The sequence below is a fragment of the Podarcis muralis genome, chromosome 7, assembly GCF_964188315.1.
Source record: "Podarcis muralis chromosome 7, rPodMur119.hap1.1, whole genome shotgun sequence".
Lineage (NCBI taxonomy): Eukaryota > Metazoa > Chordata > Lepidosauria > Squamata > Lacertidae > Podarcis > Podarcis muralis.
The window spans coordinates 82,055,962-82,071,659 of NC_135661.1; positions in this window are offsets into that span (position 1 = coordinate 82,055,962).

Consider the following 15,698-nt stretch of genomic DNA (forward strand, 5'->3'; position numbering starts at 1 on the left):
GTCGTTTAGTCGTGTCCGACTCTTCGTGACCCCCTGGACCAGAGCACGCCAGGCACGCCTGTCTTCCACTGCCTCCCACAGCTTGGTCAGACTCATGCTGGTAGCTTCGAGAACACTGTCCCACCACCTCGTCCTCTGTCGTCCCCTTCTCCTTGTGCCCTCCATCTTTCCCAGCATCAGGGTCTTTTCCAGGGAGTCTTCTCTTCTCATGAGGTGGCCAAAGTAGTGGAGCCTCAGCTTCACGATCTGTCCTTCCAGTGAGTACTCAGGGTTGATTTCCTTCAGAATGGAGAGGTTTGATCTTCTTGCTGTCCATGGGACTCTCAAGAGTCTCCTCCAGCACCATAGTTCAGAAGCATCAATTCTTTGGCGATCAGCCTTCTTTATGGTCCAGCTCTCACTTCCATACATCACTACTGGGAAAACCATAGCTTTAACAAGTTCAGGTTACATAACCTTTAAATTTCAAGTGCAGCGCTGGAAATTGTCCAAGGTTTAGGGTTTCTGCCATTTTAAAACGGATGTCCTATCTGTCCCTTTAGCCACACATGAAAGGGGATGTTTTCATGTGAAGCTCCGCCAGCGCCCACCCGACCTCACCACCACCCCGCCCCTGGCACTACCAATGAGGAAATACTTTGTCTGCGAAATTCCTCCATCTGAGGCTGCAGGATCTGAGCCTGTCAACGAAACCATGTCCCTGAGATGTGCCCAAAATATCAGGCAGGACATCCGAAGGAGGGGGGAAGCAAAGCAAAACACTGAAAGGGCAGGAACAAATAATTTCTCACCAAAAAAAGAGAAAAAGAAAAGGGGCAATGCATTTCCCCTCATATTGCAATTTTTGCAAATGCTAGGAATATTTGCTAGGAAGAAAAAGGAAGCTGGGGACCTGGAGGTTACAGTTTGTTGGAGGGGGGATTCCACACCCCCCCAAAAGATGTTCTCCACTACCTTGACCTGTGTGGCAATTTGCTCCTCCAGCGAGACTATTGATCTCGCTTCCCCAGGGGGAAGGAAGAGGTGGCTCACTGGCTCCGGGTGCTTTGGTGAGATCAGCTCCTATTCCGGGAACTGTTGAGAGCACAGATCAATGCTCTGTGGTGGAATGAAGAGCTCAGGAGGCGAGCAGAATAGAATCTGTGCGAAAACAGAGGAGGCTCAGAAGAAACCCCCCCTCCTTTGGACCGCCAAGGCACAAAGGCAGGTGGTGAAGATGAGGTGCTATTATGAGAGGCGGGTTCGTGGGGTGCAACTTGCTTTCCCCCCTCCCTTTCCTTGGGGGAATAGCAGTTGTGATCCGGCTGGAGGCTCCTATTGGGCAGTGCCCATGCCATCACCACTCGGGGCTTCTTCACAGGGCCATGCTTAGTAGCTCAGTGTCTGAGCGCTGTTGTTTGGGGGGGTTTTGCCCTGGAGTTTTCCCTGGGGAAACCCTCTCTTTAGCGCTCGACTGGAGCAAACATCAATTTGGGGGTTTCCAAATTGTGGACACATGCACCCCCAAACTACGCACCTGCTCCTCCACTGTAGCTCTGTGAGGGGTTAACTACATTTCCCAGGAGTGTTTGGGGGGGGGGAGCAGCAGCCAATAAGGTATAGGACAGCTCTTTAGTTACCCTGTGCTCATCCTTTGTGGCCTAAGCAGAAATGATGCTATTGGCATGGATGTAATTTGCAGTATATATGTTTTTAAATGTATATAGCAGTCACTGAGCTCGTGGGGGGGGGGGCAGGGGGAAGCAAGATCAGGATCCCAGTGGGTGTGGAGGGGGAGTTTAACCCTTTGCAACCCACTGCCTTGATCCCAGCAAAAGCCACCGCCACCCATTCGCCTTCTTCTCCCCACCTGCCTCTGGCGTTTTACCTGTTAACTTAATTCCATTTCTGCCCCACCTCTCATCCCAGGAGCCCAAGGCAGCGTGCGTGGTCTTCCCCCTCATCTCTTGATGTTCTCCTCACAACAACCGTGTGAGGTAGGTCGAGCTGGAAGAGGCAGCAACTGGCCCAAGGCCGCCCAGCTGAATTTTGGGGCTAAGGCTGTGGGATTTGAACCCAGATCTCCCAGGTCCGACACCCCTAACGGACTGGCACTGGAGGGAGAAGCCTTGATCACTGCCGGGCTACAGATCTGCCATTTTCCTCCATAACTCCTAACTCTGTTCTCCATCTGAGGCAAACTGGGCGGCGTGTGGGGGATTTAAATAGCTCCTGCCTCTTCTCCCCCATTCTGGCTCCTGCGATCTTATTTTCTTTCCATCCATCTCCACCCCCCACCCCCCGGGCATCCTACACCCACCCCCCCAGACGCCACTGCGCCAGCTGTAACCACGCTCCATTTCCCATCCAATTTCCCCTCAGCGAGAGCTGGAAGCAAACAAGAGGTGGGGAAGGACATTAGGGAGGGGTAGGCGATGGATAAATCATTGAGAGGCTTCCAAAATGGCCTCTTCCCCACACAACACAAACTGCACGGGCCTGGTGCGACTGACAGGACCAGCGAATGCATTTATCAGAAACGGGAGTCAAAATTCTCCCGCCTGGGGTGAGATATGGGCTGCCACACCCCGCAGAATAAAATATGGCAAGGAACTCGGAGATAATATTGTTGGGCTATTGGGGGGGGATAATCTCCTCCCCTCCCTTGAGGAAAGCAGCCATGGCTCCCGAGCCTATTATGAATCAGGCTAGTCTTGCTGCTGCTGCTCCCGCCATCCATAGGATTTGGTCCAGTTGGCAGGGAGAGAAGAGGCGGTTTCTACGGCAACAGATGAAGTGTCTTGTTCGGACAGTTGATTTCAAGGTTGGGATGGATGGGTGAGTGGGTGGGGGGTTGGGATTTGGGAGGGGGCAACATTGCCGGGAGGGACGTACCACAGAGGAGACTCAGTGAGGGGAAGAGATGGGGTCTGACAGAACTGGGGAGCTGGGGGGGGGAGACAGCCGTCCTAATATAGGGCACTGCCTGGGGCTGCTCAATGCTTCCCTCACAAGTTCCTAGGGGAACGTCGGTCCTCACCCAGGTCCCCTTGACGCCTCAGCCAGTGGACAACATCCCAGACTCCCCTCTCCTCCTGTAAGGTGGGGAGGGGGAGCCAGAGCCGCTCCCCCCCCACATCACTGAACTACATCTCCCATCATCGCATGTGGGCTGGGACTGTTGAGTCCAACTATGACTTGGTGGTTGGTGGCAGACGTTCCCCAGCCCTGATGTAAAGGAAGCTTTTTGCTGCAGGCCTGTGTTAAGAGCCCGGCCAGGGAACTGTATATATACCCTTGTCAATCATTCCGTTGCATCACAGAATGGGAAGCCTGGATCCAGTGGCGAAGATCCGGCTGCCTCTGCGTGCTTGCAACCTTGCACCGAACTTCGCTCACCCAATCTCCTGGAAGACACTTTGTCCCCCAAGTTCTGGGTCGCGTGATGGCTTAGCCCCCTGCTCAATCACCCCCAGGAGCCTGTCCCTTGTGGACATGCACACGAAACCCCTCTTTGTCTTCCTCTGCCGTCACACTCAGGCAGTCCCGGTATGGCGCTGAAAGGCCGGATACTCACCAGCCTTAATAGGGGTTTTCTGGCTCCCTTTGGCGGATGCTGATTTTCTCTGAGTCCATTAAATTGAGCCGGCTCATTAGCCACTCACTGCAGCTCTTCCCCGCCTGCTGCTCTAGCAATCGGAGCAGAGCGGCCCATGTCTCTCATTTCCCCCCCCCCACCTATGCCTTTGCTTTTAAGGGGGCGATCGAAGCTCCTCACACGTCTCCTCGCTTTCTCCTCAACGCAGGAAATGAGCCAAAGGAGGGAGAGGTGCTTAAGCACTCATTCCTGCAGCATGCAGCCTGGCTCACTTCCTCGAGCCAGCCAAAGCGCCCTAGGCCAGGGACAGGGAGCCATTTTCAGTCGAAAGGTGGGGGGGACCTTTGGCACAGGGTTGTGGGGACGCACATGGCAGTGTTGGGCAAAAGCAGGGAGAGCAACAGATGTCAAGTTCACCTTCACACGGTTGGCGACTTTCTACACACAGTGAAACATTCCTGTCTATTTTCCACCCAGGCAAGCGAGAGGCCTTATCGGAGCTGAAGAGCACATTCCAGGCTGGCAAACACTCAAGGAGGGTGCGGAGGAAGGAGGGCGGGTGAGACGGGCACCTGCAGGAATTTTTCTAGCAAACAGCAAGATGAAGCACTGAAAGGAGAGAACCAGCTAGTTTCTCTCTCTCACTAGAAGAGGAAGGAAGGAAGGAAGGAAGGAAGGAAGGAAGGAAGGAAGGAAGGAAGGAGCTGGGAATCTGGAGGTTAAGATTTATCCGGGGACAACTGCTCCTGAGTGTCTGCACTGCTGTGGACTGCCAAAACGGGGCAGGTGTGTCCTGGTGGGAGAGGGGGCTGGCTGAGAGGGAGTGTGGCCTGAGAGATTTTTAAAGGACAGAGAGAGATTGGGGTGGAGGGCTGCATTTAACACGAAAAAGGCACACACCAGACCCCCCAAGTGTCCCTCTTTTCCAGGGATAGACTCCCGAATGTCCAAAGTAAGTCCGTTTTGGGGGCCTAATGTGGCCCGCCGGTTGATTTAATCTGGCCCCCGTGGCAGTACATGTACTGGGGTAAAATCCTAAAAAAATCTCAACAACTTTCGTCGGCCCTCATGCATGTTCACTTCATCAAATTCAGCCCTCTTTGAAAAAAGTTTGGGCACCCCTAATGAGGGTGAAAGAGGAGAGCACAAAATATGGTCTGAAGCTCAACATCAAAAAAACGAAGATCATGGCCACTGGTCCCATCACCTCCTGGCAAATAGAAGGGGAAGAAATGGAGGCAGTGAGAGATTTTACTTTCTTGGGCTCCATGATCACTGCAGATGGTGACAGCAGCCACGAAATTAAAAGACGCCTGCTTCTTGGGAGAAAAGCAATGAGAAACCTAGATAGCATCTTAAAAAGCAGAGACATCACCTTGCCGGCAAAGGTCCGTATAGTTAAAGCTATGGTTTTCCCAGTAGTGATGTATGGAAGTGAGAGCTGGACCATAAAGAAGGCTGATCTCCGAAGAATAAATGCTTTTGAATTATGGTGCTGGAGGAGATTCTTGAGAGTCCCGTGGACTGCAAGAAGATCAAACCTACCCATTCTGAAGGAAATCAGCCCTGAGTGCTCAATGGAAGGTCAGATCCTGAAGCTGAGGCGCCAATACTTTGGCCACCTCATGAGAAGAGAAGACTCCCTGGAGAAGACCCTGATGTTGGGAAAGATGGAGGGCACAAGGAGAAGGGGACGACAGAGGAGGAGATGGTTGGACAGTGTTCTCGAAGCTACCAGCATGAGTTTGACCCAACTGCGGGAGGCAGTGGAAGACAGGAGTGCCTGGCGTGCTCCGGCCCATGGGGTCACAAAGAGTCAGACACGACTAAACAACTAAACAACAACAAAATCATTGATATAAGTAACCATAAGTAACCATACAATCTTTAGGACATGAGAAGGCAGCCCTGGGGATCCTAGGGATCCAAGTTACGCACCAAGGGGAAAGATTTAATGTAGTATCGATATACGCCCCTAATACAAACAAAACCGAGTTCTTTAGTAAACTGGAACAAATATTACTAGATCTAGAAAATAATAAATTAATCTTGTTAGGGGATCTGAATGGAGTCCCGGAACCCGACATTGACAGAAGCGAAAAAAGTAGGAAAGGGAAGCAGGGGAAACTCCCAAAAACTTTCGACGATCTCAAAGAAAATTTAGATCTAATAGACATCTGGAGACACAAAAACCCGACAGAGAAACAGTTTACCCATTTCTCCGGAGTACACCAGAGCTGGGGTAGAATAGACCAGATCTGGGTCTCCAGGGAACTTTCGTTGAGAACGGGGAGATGTACAATAGAACCCAGAACACTATCAGATCACAACTCAATCTTTTTGGAAATAAAGAGTACTTCACCAGGCCCGTATAGATGGAGACTGAACGACTACCTACTGGAACAGGATGAGATCACTGATAAGGCAAAGAAAGCCTTGAAAGAGTATTTTGACCATAACCTACACAAAGAAACAAAAATTAATGTGGTATGGGATGCCAGTAAAGCAGTCCTAAGAGGCTTTCTGATTCAACAGAACAAATATAGAAAGAACCTGAGAGAAGCAAAGAAGGAAGAGGTAGTTAAACAACTAAAAGAAGTAGAGGACAGATTAATAACAAACCCTGGGGATGAGAGGTATATTCAAAATTATAAATTACTACAAACCCAATACTCAATATTGCTGAATCATGAAATAGAATGGGGAATAAAGTCGATGAAACAAAGATACTTTGAAACAGCAAATAAAACTGGTAAGTTGTTAGCGTGGCAATTGAGGAAAAAGCAAAAGCAAAAGGTGATCAGTAAAATTAAAGTTGAAGATCAAATAATAGAGGACCCCAGTGAGGTTAAGGGAAAGTTCCTTCAATACTATGAAAATCTGTACAAAAAGAAAGAGGTAGAAGACATAAGTGAGATGGGAAGGTATTTGGAAAGATACGGGAAAGAAGACTTAACGGATGAGGAAAAGACAATGTTAAACGAGCCAGTAACTATGGATGAGGTTAGAGAAGTAATTAAGAAAATGAAACCCGGGAAAGCTCCCGGCCCAGATGGCCTCTCTCAAAAATACTACAAAGCCCTAGAGGAACAGCTGGTCCCAGTACTCTGTAGTGTAATTAATAATATCCTCCAAGGAGGGGAAATGCCTGATTCGTGGAGAGAGGCACATATCACACTGATACCCAAACCAGACTCTGATACACTTAATATATCAAACTACAGACCAATATCATTGCTTAATAATGACTACAAGATTTTTGCAGGAATAATGGCTAACAGGTTTAAGAAATATTTAAATAGAGTAATCCACAAAGACCAGGCCGGATTTCTGCCGGGTAGGCAGATGAAGGAGAATGTGAGGCATGTAGTTAATATAATCGAATATCTGGATCTTAAGATTGATATCCCTGCCGCCTTAATCTTTATAGACGCCGAAAAGGCTTTTGATAATGTGTCCTGGGAATTCCTCATTAAATGTATGGAGAGGGCAGGAATAAGAGGGCCATTCCTAGAAGGTATTAGAGCAATCTACTCAAACCAAAGAGCGAAACTCATTATCAATGGTAATCTAACAAACTCATTTAAGATCACAAAAGGTACAAGACAGGGGTGTCCTTTATCACCCCTGTTATTCATCATGGTCCTGGAGGTAATATTGAACAAGATCAGAGGAACCCAGGAAATAAGAGGGATTAAGATAGGCAAAAAAGAATATAAAGTTAAGGCTTACGCCGACGATCTTGTAATATCAATAGAAGAACCTCTAGAGAGGATGAATGTAGTCATTGAAGTAATGGAGGAATTTGGGAGATTATCTGGGTTTAAAGTGAATAAAACAAAAACGAAAATGTTGGTAAAGAATCTAGACGAACAAACAAAAAATAAAATTGAAACAGGATCTGGGATAAAGATATCAAAAAAGGTTAAGTATCTGGGTATTTGGCTCTCAACGAAAAATATAAATTTAGTGGAGGATAATTACAACAGAACATGGAGGGAATGCAAAAGGGATCTAGACAGTTGGAGTAGATTATACCTCTCATGGGAGGGGAGAATGGCTGCCATCAAAATGAACATCCTTCCCAAAATGATATTCCTGTTCCAAAATATTCCGGTAATCAGGGGCACAACAATGTTTAAAAACTGGCAGAGGACCCTTTCCAGATTTATTTGGCAGGGTAAAAGGGCCAGAATTAAGTACAAGCTACTCACGGACAAAAGAGATAGAGGTGGATTTGCGCTCCCGAACTTGCAACTTTATTATGAGGCCTCGTGTTTATGTTGGGTGAAGGAATGGATAGTACTGAACAATACCGAATTATTGGACCTGGAGGGTTTTAATGCTAGGTTTGGATGGCACGCCTACCTATGGCAAGATAAGGCAGGTGTGCACAAAGGTTTCTCCAACCATATTATAAGAGGAGCGTTATTGGAAGTGTGGAACAGGTGTAAGAACTTGGTAGAAAAAGATACCCCTCTATGGCTGTCACCCATTGATATTCTAGCAATAAAAAAAACGAATATGGAAGGTAGAAGATGGACCTATGAGGAACTCTTGAAAAGATCTGAGAAAGGATGGGAAATTAGACCCTACGAAGAGTTAAAAGATAAATTAACGGGGTGGATACAATACCATCAAATTCACTCGTTATGGAACGAACATAAAAAGGCTGGTATGAGTAAGAACAAATCCCAATTCCAGTTAGAAATAATAGAAGGGAAGTCTAAGCTCCTAACCAAAATGTATAACCAACTATTAGACTGGGATACTATGGATGAGGAAGTCAAAGAAGTTATGATTAAGTGGGCCATAGATATAGGACATCCCTTAGAATATGAAAAATGGAAAAAACTATGGACCAAAGACATGAAATTCTCAGCATGTGTCGGCCTCCGAGAGAACATGGAAAAGATGATGTACCGCTGGCACATCACTCCAACAAAACTAGCTAAAATGTATAAAACCGGAGATAAGACCTGTTGGAGGTGTAAAAAGAAGGAGGGAGACTTCTTCCATATGTGGTGGTCCTGCGATGTAGTAAAGAAGTTCTGGGGTTCCGTCTATGACGAACTAAAAAAGATGTTAAAGTATACCTTTCCAAAAAAGCCCGAAGCATTCCTTTTAGGAATGGTGGGTAGTGAGATCAGTAAAGACGACCAAACCCTATTCCAGTACGCAACAGTAGCCGCTAGGTTACTGTTGGCGCAGAAATGGAAAAATCCCAGTATTCCAACAATCACGGATTGGCGAACCAAACTAATTGAACACATCGACTTAGCAATAATGACGCAGAAGATTAGGCAGCAGAAAAATACTAAATTTATTAAGGACTGGAACAAATTTTTTTCATACATGGAGATGACATTAGGAGATACCAAAGTCACAGTAGGTATAATTTAAAAACTGCGAAGTAAACATGATAGTTAGTAAAAGACACTGCTGTAAATATTGTTGAGATAGAGATCTCGTCGTGGTGGTGGGAAGTCAAAGAACGGAAATATTGTATATTGATTTTGGACTATTCTATTATGTTTGTTTTTCTTGGACTATTCTATTATGTTTGTTTTTCTTTTTTATTTTTTATTAATAATGTACATGTGTTTTTTAGATGTTGGATTATAATAAAAACTTTAAAAAAAAAAAAAAGAGAGAAGGCAGCCCTGTATAGGGAAGATTTTTTAAAATGTATAATAATAATAATAATAATAATAATAATAATAATAATAATAATAATAATAATTGGAAGCCACCCAGGGTGGCCGGGGCAACCCAGCCAGATGGGCAGGGTATAAAAACAAGGACACTTGGAGGGTTGTGAATTCAGAATACAAACCCACTTTGAAAGGCCTTCATCTTGGGCTCTGTCACATCCGCTGCCCCCCAACTGCCACCGGTTTAGGGTATGGCAGTGCTCAAAGCCCCAGTGCTCTGCCACAAGTCCATGTAGCCAGGCTGGTCAAAGTTGCCTGTGGGGCAGCGCTTCATGAATTTCACTTTGACAGGGCTGCATTAATAGCAGGCAGCGTCAGTGGCTTCCAACCAGGGACACAGGTCTGCCTCCATCCCTTCCTGATAATGAGCATCCCTGAGGCAGCTAGCTGGCTGTCTACCATTAGCAGCCAAAGAAGTGGCCTAGAGTGGAGGACCTTTGGTCTGACCCAGCCGGCGAGCTCTTTGCTTTGGGGTGAGGGGCTGACTAGCGCTCGCCGGGCGAGACCTCTCCCATATGCTCCTCTGGAGGTCAGGTTGATGCCCAGAGGGAAGAGGAGCTGCCAGATGTCGTCTTGCTCATCTAAGTTTTCACCTTGAACATCCCGGCTCCACGCAGCACATAGAGAGGACATCCCTGCTCACAGAATACAGTGGTACCTCTGGTTGTGAACAGGATCCATTCCAGAAGAAGAAGAAGAAGAGTTTGGATTCGATATCCTGCTTTATCACTACCCTAAGGAGTCTCAAAGCGGCTAATATTCTCCTTTCCCTTCCTCCCCCACAACAAACACTCTGTGAGGTGAGTGGGACTGAGAGACTTCGGAGAAGTGTGACTGGCCCAAGGTCACCCAGCAGTTGCATGTGGAGGAGTGGAGATGCGAACCTGGTTCCCCAGATTACGAGGCCACCGCTCTTAACCACTACACCACACTGGCTCCAGAGGCCTATTCGCACCATGAAAAGAGTGCAACTCGCAGCGGCACGTCTGTGCACAAGCGGGTTGCAATTCGCTGCTTCTGCGCATGTGTGTGACGTCATTTTGCGCTTCTGCGCATGCGTGAGTGGCGAAACCCGGAAGTAACCCTTTTCGGTACTTCCGGGTTGCCGCAGGACATAACCTGAAAGAACGTAACATGAAGCGGACATAACATGAGGTATGACTATACTCCAATGCCACTGCTGTCGTTCTAAGAGAACGAGGGAGGCGTTCGCAGAGAGGTCCAGCAGCTTTCTCCCCCCCCCCCCCGGAAAATAGCACTGCGTTTGTGCCACATAAAAGCGGAATATATAGCACAAGCCCAGCGCTCATTTCCATGTTCTTTGCAAATGGGTCTTCTTCTTTTTTCCCTGGAAGGAAAGAACACGAAAACGAGCCCCAAATTTGCGCCACTGTTGTGTTATATTTCCAAAAGTGGCTTTTACACCATGTGAAAGTACAGGTACGTTGCAGAAGTTAACAGTTAAGGAAATGTTGAGGAAACGGAATAAATGGTTTCGTGAAGGCCACCTTGGGAGCGGCTGCATTCAACTGCCATGTCTCAAAAGACAACGCACATGCTTCTCCCATTTCTGCAGGCACCAGGTGCAATTTCTCAGGAGGAACATTTTTGTAGGGTGTACATACTCGGAGAATTCAAACGCTGAGGCCTGAACAACACCAGACCCTCCAAATGTCCCTATTTTCCAGAGACGGTCCCAGATTTACAAAAGCCGTCCCGGTTTCTGATTTGATCCCGGAATGTCCTAAGGACGTCCCTATTTTCATTGGAGAAATGTTGGAGGGTAGGAGTTATGCGACCCCTGAGCCAAGGAGATAAGAAACCATACATTCAGAAGGCATCTGAAGGCAGCTGTGTATAGGGGGGGAAATGTAGTGTTCAGTGTTTTATTATGTTTTTATAAATGTTGGAAGCCACCCAGAGTGGCTGGGGCAACCCAGTAAGATGGGCAGGGTATAAGTAATAAAAATTATTATTGTTGTTGTTGTTGTTGTTGTTGTTGAATAGGAAGTGAGAGCTGGACCATAAAGGCTGATCGCCGAAGAACTGGTGCTTTTGAATTCTGGTGCTGGAGGAGACTCTTGAGAGTCCCATGGACTGCAAGAAGATCAAACCTCTCCATTCTGAAGGAAATCAGCCCTGAGTGCTCACTGGAAGGACAGATCCTGAAGCTGAGGCTCCAAGACTTTGGCCACCTCATGAGAAGAGAAGACTCCCTGGAAAAGACCCTGATGCTGGGAAAGATGGAGGGCACAAGGAGAAGGGGACGACAGAGGACGAGATGGTGGCACAGTGTTCTCGAAGCTACCAGCAAGAGTTTGACCAAACTGCGGGAGGCAGTGGAAGACAGGAGTGCCTGGCGTGCTCTGGTCCAGGGGGTCACGAAGAGTCGGACACGACTAAACGACTCAACAACAACAATTTCTATTGGAGAAATGTTGGCGGGTATGCAGCACCATCGATACCCATAGCAAAAACCAAGAATGGAGCACACCCAGGAATCTGCCTAGACAGACCAGCAGTCGATCCAGATCAGTATTGTAGGCACTGAGTGGCAGCAGCCCTCCAGTAATCCCCCCCCCCCGAAGGCAGTGGGGTTTATTGTGGGTGTTTGTGGACGGGTACCTTCCACCCCTGGAGACTGGCTGTCTGTCAGATTCCTCCTCCTCCGCCTCTGTCTCAGTGCTGCCCCCTGTAGGACTCAGCTGGGAGCAGAAGATGGAGACCAAACGAGAGTCGGTTGCCCCTGCCTCACATTGGCTGTGGCGTCACCTGCTGTTGGGCTCCCCACTTTCCACCCTACCAGTCCCAAATGCCCACCCCACCCCTGCTGGCCGGAGCTGCAAAGGTGTGGGTTGGCTGCAGCTCATGTATTGATTTGAAATAAGTAGGGGCTTCTTGGTTTTGACATCCCACTAAGCCGAGGTCCTGAAGGGAAAGTGTCCTCTGTGTGTGTGTGTGTCACCTCTGAGTGAACCTTCACACACACACACACACACACACACACACACACACACACACACACAGCAAAGCACACTCAACCCCTTGCAAGCACTCAGTTGCTAGGAAATTGGAGCTCCGTCCCAGGGCTGCCCGTGAAGGGAAGGAAATTCACCGCCACTCCCACCCAGCCCTTCCGTCCAAAGGGGAACCCAGCCCAGATTCAGGACCACGGTTGCCTTAATAATCAGGAAAAGTCTCTCTGTGTGTGTCTCTCTCGCTCATGAACACACACATGTGCAGGATCACTTAACCCACACACAAACACCCTTTTCTACAAACCTTTGCTGGATTTCCATGTCTGCAATCAGGACCGCTGAGATTGTACCACCTGCTCACGTTTAATCGTACTTTGCATCGATCGAGCAATCAATTGCATACATATCCTGTCTTTTTTCTTCTTCAGGGAGCCATACATCCTTCCCCCCTCCTCATTCATTCCCCACAACAACCCTGTGAGATAGGTTGGGATGAGAGACAGTGACTGGCCTAAGGCCATCCTACGTGGCCAAGTGGGGATTTGAACCCTGGTCTCCCAGACCCTGGGCCAACACGCTAACCACTACACAGCACTGGCTCTCAAGCGACGACACCCTGTTGCCAGCATCCCATGAGCAACTTCTCAAAGCGGAGGCAGTCTCAGAGAGGGGTCTTTTCCCAGCCCAATCTGGAAGTGTTGAGGATTTGAACCCAGGATCTTCTGCCTACAAAACAGGTGATCAGCCACCGAACCCTGAATCCCTCCAATCTCCTTGTGTGGAGAGGAGGTTGGCATCCCTAGAACTACCTAGATTGCCAACCTTTCTTGGCAGCACCTGCCCCATGACTTAGTGCCATGCTAGGTAAAGACGCGGGTGGCGCTGTGGTCTAAACCACTGAGCCTAGGGCTTGCTGATCAGAAGGTTGGCGGTTTGAATCCCCACGATGGGGGGAGCTCCCGTTGCTCGGTCCCTGCTCCTGCCAACCTTAGCAGTTCGAAAGCACGTCAAAGTGCAAGTAGATAAATAGGTACCACTCCGGTGGGAAGGTAAACGGTGTTTCCGTGCACTGCTCTGGTTCGCCAGAAGCGGCTTAGTCATGCTGGCCACATGACCTGGAAGCTGTATGCCGGCTCCCTCGGCCTATAGAGCAAGATGAGCGCCACAACCCCAGAGTCATCCACGAGGTATCTTTACCTTTACCTTTAGGTAAAGATTCACCTGTAAAGCTTCATCTTGTGGGACGGGGTGCTATTGAAGTCAAAGCAGTGACTTTGCTTTTCGCCTGAGCTCTGCAAGTGCAGCTTTTTCCCGACTGAAGTGCAGAGTGTTTGAGGACCAGGACATTTGCAGGGAAACCAAAATGCTTGTTTACAAAGCTATTGTACTAACAACCTGACTGCATGCTTGTCAGACACTGACCACTTATAAACGCCATCTCCAACTTCTCAAAAGACTGCATCAATGGTGTCTCCGAAAAATGTTACATATCACTTGGGAAGACAGGCGAACTAATGCCAGTGTCCTGGAAGAAGCAAAGATCACCAGTGTCGAAGCAATGATTCTTCAACATCAACTTTGTTGGACTGGTCATGTTGTGCAGATGCCTGAATATCATCTTCCAAAGCAACTGCTCTATTCAGAACTTAAAAATGGAAAGTGTAATGCTGGTGGTCAACAAAAGAGGTTCAAAGACTTTCTCAAGACAAATCTTTAAAAATGTAGTATAAACACTGGCCTGCGAGTGCTCCAACTGGAGAACAGCCTTTACCAAAAGTGTCATAGGTTTTGAAGAAGCTCAAACTCAGAACACAAGGGAGAAACGCGCTAAGAGGAAGGCACACTTGGCAAACCCTCACTGTGATTAACTCCTGCCCGGAAACCTATGTCCCCACTGTGGAAGGACGTGTGGACCCAGAGTTGGCCTCTACACCCACTTACAGACTCACTGTTAAAACCGTGTTTATGGAAGACAATCTTACTAGGCTACGAATGATCACCAAAGATGATGAAGAAGTATTGAAATCAATGCACTGTAGTCCGTAAAGAGCATGGCATGCCTAACTGTATGTGGGGAGACAGCGGTGGGGCCATGTTTTTCCCTGCTGGGTCTTCTGTGCCTTTAATAGAGGGCAGCAACCCACCCGGGAGTCCAGCTCTAAACCCTGCTGCCCAGGAACCAGGAACAGAACCCCAAAAGCTGGCAGCGGGGGTGCTGATGATCTCAAGTGCACTAAAGCATGTGCAGAGTGCTGGTCCCCTGTTAAAGAGTTACTGCAAACAGGCCTCAGCAGAAACTCCCTTGCTTCCTTTTATGGACTGGTTCAGAAATCGCCAGTGATCCTTTCTCTCTTCCGCATCTCAGCAAAGGATGTCATATTTAGCACATCAACACAAGCCCCCAGGGGCCAGAGTTGGCATATGTGTGCGCCAACTGTGCAGGGCATGTCGAGAAGCTGCGCTGCACTGCGGCGCGATGATGGATAACACCTCTTTATGAAGCGAAGGGAGCTGAGAACGGGCCCCATTAAACACAGGCATATTCCTCAGGCGCCTCAATCTGGGGATAAAAGACCTTTCAAGGTCAAAGGACGGAAAATTCACATCGCTCTCAGAGCTGGGGCTTTTCGAAGAAACTGGTATGCAACATACTTAGAGCACATTATACCCCCACTCCCCCCCCAAAAGATTGCTGCGAGCTGCAGTTTAGCCCTCAGATAGCTACAATTCCCAGCACCCTTAGCAAACTATAGTTCCCAGGGTTCTAGAGTGTCTTGGAGTGTGCTTTAAAAGCCTGGTGTTTATGCAGCCAAATGGCCCATTGAGGCTTTGAGGCAGGGTAAGCTTTATTAGGGACACGGGTAGCGCTGTGGGTTAAACCACAGAGCCGAGGGCTTGCTGATCAGAAGTTCGGCGGTTCGAATCCCCGCGACGGGATGAGCTCCCGTTGTTCAGTCCCAGCTCCTGCCAACCTAGCAGTTCGAAAGCACGGCAAAGTGCAAGTAGATAAATAGGTACCGCTCCGGCGGGAAGGTAAACAGCGTTTCCGTGCGCTGCTCTGGTTCGCCAGAAGCGGCTTAGTCATGCTGGCCACATGACCCAGAAGCTGTATGCCGGCTCCCTCGGCCAATAAAGCAAGATGAGCGCCACAACCCCAGAGTCGTCCGCGACTGGACCTAACGGTCAGGGGTCCCTTTACCTTTTACCTTTAAGCTTCATTAATGATTCCAAGTTCTGATGACTTTCAAATTCCTGGAGAACTGGCTGCCTTGCTGCTGACAGCAGCTAGACTAGAAACATCTGGAGGTGGCAGGGGTCACCAAAGGCCAGACAGTTTGACACCCTGGCTAGCCTGAACACAGGGACGTGGTGTTATCAGAGCAATTGGTGTATCACACCCAAGCAGGCGAGAGGCATTGCAGACAGGAG